The sequence below is a fragment of the Chinchilla lanigera genome, unplaced genomic scaffold, assembly GCF_000276665.1.
Source record: "Chinchilla lanigera isolate Chin_1 unplaced genomic scaffold, ChiLan1.0 scaffold00154, whole genome shotgun sequence".
Taxonomy (NCBI): domain Eukaryota; kingdom Metazoa; phylum Chordata; class Mammalia; order Rodentia; family Chinchillidae; genus Chinchilla; species Chinchilla lanigera.
In genome coordinates, this window is record NW_004955555.1 from 1,938,971 (window position 1) to 1,941,548 (window position 2,578).

At 55.4% G+C, this 2,578-nt stretch overlaps 1 protein-coding gene across 1 annotated transcript in view; it reads left to right on the top strand.

Moving 5' to 3' along the window:
- Positions 1–2,277, top strand: part of Cblc (Cbl proto-oncogene C, E3 ubiquitin protein ligase) — a gene marked incomplete at its 5' end in the record, with an annotated part of 19,352 nt that extends 17,075 nt beyond the window's left edge. The window contains 1 exon segment of the mRNA XM_013508695.1: positions 1,965–2,277.
- Positions 2,278–2,578: the final 301 nt, after the last annotated feature.

A 2,578-nucleotide genomic window follows, 5' to 3' on the forward strand; every position in this document is an offset into this window, starting at 1 on the left:
AGACCAGCATGAACTACATAGCGAGATACTCTCTCAAAAAAAAAAAAAAAAAGCCAGGTGTAGTGGTGCATGCCTCACCTGTAATCCCAGCACTTGGGAGGTTGAGGTAGGAGGACCACCATGAATTTGAGGCCAGCCTGGGCTACAATGAGAGTTCAAGGCCAGCCTGAACTACATAGCAAAACCTTTTCTCAAAGAGACAAAAAATTATATATGAAGGGTTGAGGTGTAGCTTCCTGGTAGGGAGCCTGTGTAGTCTGGCATGCTTGATTCAAACCCCAGCACCACTCAAGAATAGTAAAGTAGGGGCCGGGGAGGTAGCTCAGCAGCACAAGCGCCTGCCTGGCAAGAACAAGGTCCTGAGTTTGATTCCCGGTACCAAAAAAAAAACAAAAAACAAAAAAGAATAGTAAAGTATACAGGAGGATTGCATAGATTCTATGCCATACATTTGGGTGGTTCTGTTTTGTTTTTTTGGTACCTGGAATTGAACTCAGGACCTTGTCCTTGCCAGGCAGGCGCTTGTGCCGCTGAGCTATATCCCTGGCTTCTATGTAATTCAGTATTAAGCCATTTTGCATGAGGGGCCCGGGCATCCTTGGCAGATGCTGAGGGACAACTGCAACAGACCCCATAAGCAGCAAGGGCCCCACGTGATCATATCACCTGGTGACCTCGTGGCAATCTTAGTTTGTGTAAGTGCCCTCTGTGACACGCAACGACAGAATCACCTAACAACTTTCACAGAAGGCCCTGTTGTTAACATGCCTGTGTCACACGAGAGAGACATGGGAATTGGAAAATTCAAGCATGGGATTGGAAAATTATTTAATTTGGTCCATAAATGTTCTCTCATGCCAAGCACTGTCTTAGGTAGTGAACCACAAAGTTCCTGCTCTCTTGAAGCTTAGATTTAATGCAAGACAAACAATAAAAAAGTAAAATCACTTTGGTGCTGTAATCCCAGCACCCAGGATGCTGAGGCAGGAGGATGAAGAGTTTGAGGCCAGCTTGGACTACACAGTGAGACCCTGTCTAAAAAAACCAGAAAAACTATAATAAGTAAAATAATTTTGTGTGTGTGTGTCTTTTTCAGGCAGGGTCTCATTATGCAGTTCAGGCTGGCCTTGAGCTTGCTTTATAGCCCAGGCTGGTTTTGAACTCTCAACAATCCTCCTGCCTCAGCCTCCCGAGTGCTGGGATTACAGGCATGCGCCACCATACCCAGCATGACTCACATTTTAACAGGATCCTGCTCGCTGTTTTATGAAACTAAATCGTAGAGGGCCAGGGAGGCCGGGTCCCCTATGACTGCTGTAACGAGTATCCCCAAGTCTCTGCAGGCCGAGCTGGCCGCGTGGAGACTTGGGGCTCCTCTCTTTCTTGCACACCCCTGTGGTCCCCCTCCTCACCTAGCATGCTGGCTGCTGCGGTCTCAGAAGGTGGCAAAGGGACAGCCGATAAGAGGGCACCACCTGTGTCCAGCCCAAAGAAGCAGGTGTACAAGCCAGAGGCCGAGGAGTCAGGGTGAACGTGTCCCGGGCTAGCGTGTGTCCTGCGGCGAGGCCCCGCCCCCGCGGAATGCGCACAGGTCCCTGTGAGCCTGTGTTGCCTCTTGCAAGTCTTTGCTGAGCACCCACTCTGCGTCAGGGTGGCACCCAGGACAGCACTGACTGAGCAGCCCTCACCCTCGCAGGGGCTCATAGCGTGTGACAGGCCCATCCTCAGACAGGGCCTCCCCAGGGCGTGCAGAGCTGAGGTGGGGGCCCAGGGGCCCGGGGGAGAGCAGGAGGAACCCAAAGGAGGGCTTCCTGGAGGAGCGGGCAGTGCCGCGCCATCACTCAAAGGTCACCTTCCTGAGCTTAACAATCGCTCTCCTGTCTGACCAGTGGATAAAGTAACTTCGCGGGGCTGGGCAATAACCGCACTAACCTGTAATCTAAGCTATCCCTTTGGGCCTGCAGGCAGAGCCAGGCTCCAGGGGACCCTCCTGCTACCAGCGACCCCCGAGCTGAAGGAGACCTGTCCCAGCATGACCAGTGAGCCCCCCCGCACCCCCGCTTCTGACCAGCGTCCCGGTGCTACTTTCCCCCAGCTAACCCATGCCAGCCCCTCCTCCCCCCAGGCTCCAGCCAGCACTCCGGGGCCTTGGTCCCAGTCTGACCTGGCTTGTGAGACTTGAGCAGCCTGCTCGGTGACCCCTTCAGGGTGACCTGTGACCCCTCCTTTCAACCAGTGGCTGGCTCCTCCTCCTCCTCTTCCCGCTCGGCGCACCTGCCCCTGCCCGCTCCTTCTCCTCCCCTCCCCCAAAGTGCGGGGGGGGGGATGAAGAGGAGAGGAGGAAGGAGCAAGGGGGGTGACATTCCTTGGATTCCCTGGACGGGGAGAGAGGGCGGGCCTCAGGGGGAGAGCAGGCGAGGGCACCCCGCGCCGCACCCGGGCCTCGAAGGCAGGTGGACCCGGCGGGCAGATTGGAGGCCATCAGAGATAAGAGCGGAACGGGTCCCTCAAAGGTCACTAGCTGGTCACTGCCCAGGACGAGAGCCCCGGCTACCTGCCCCAGCGGGAAGGCGTCTGC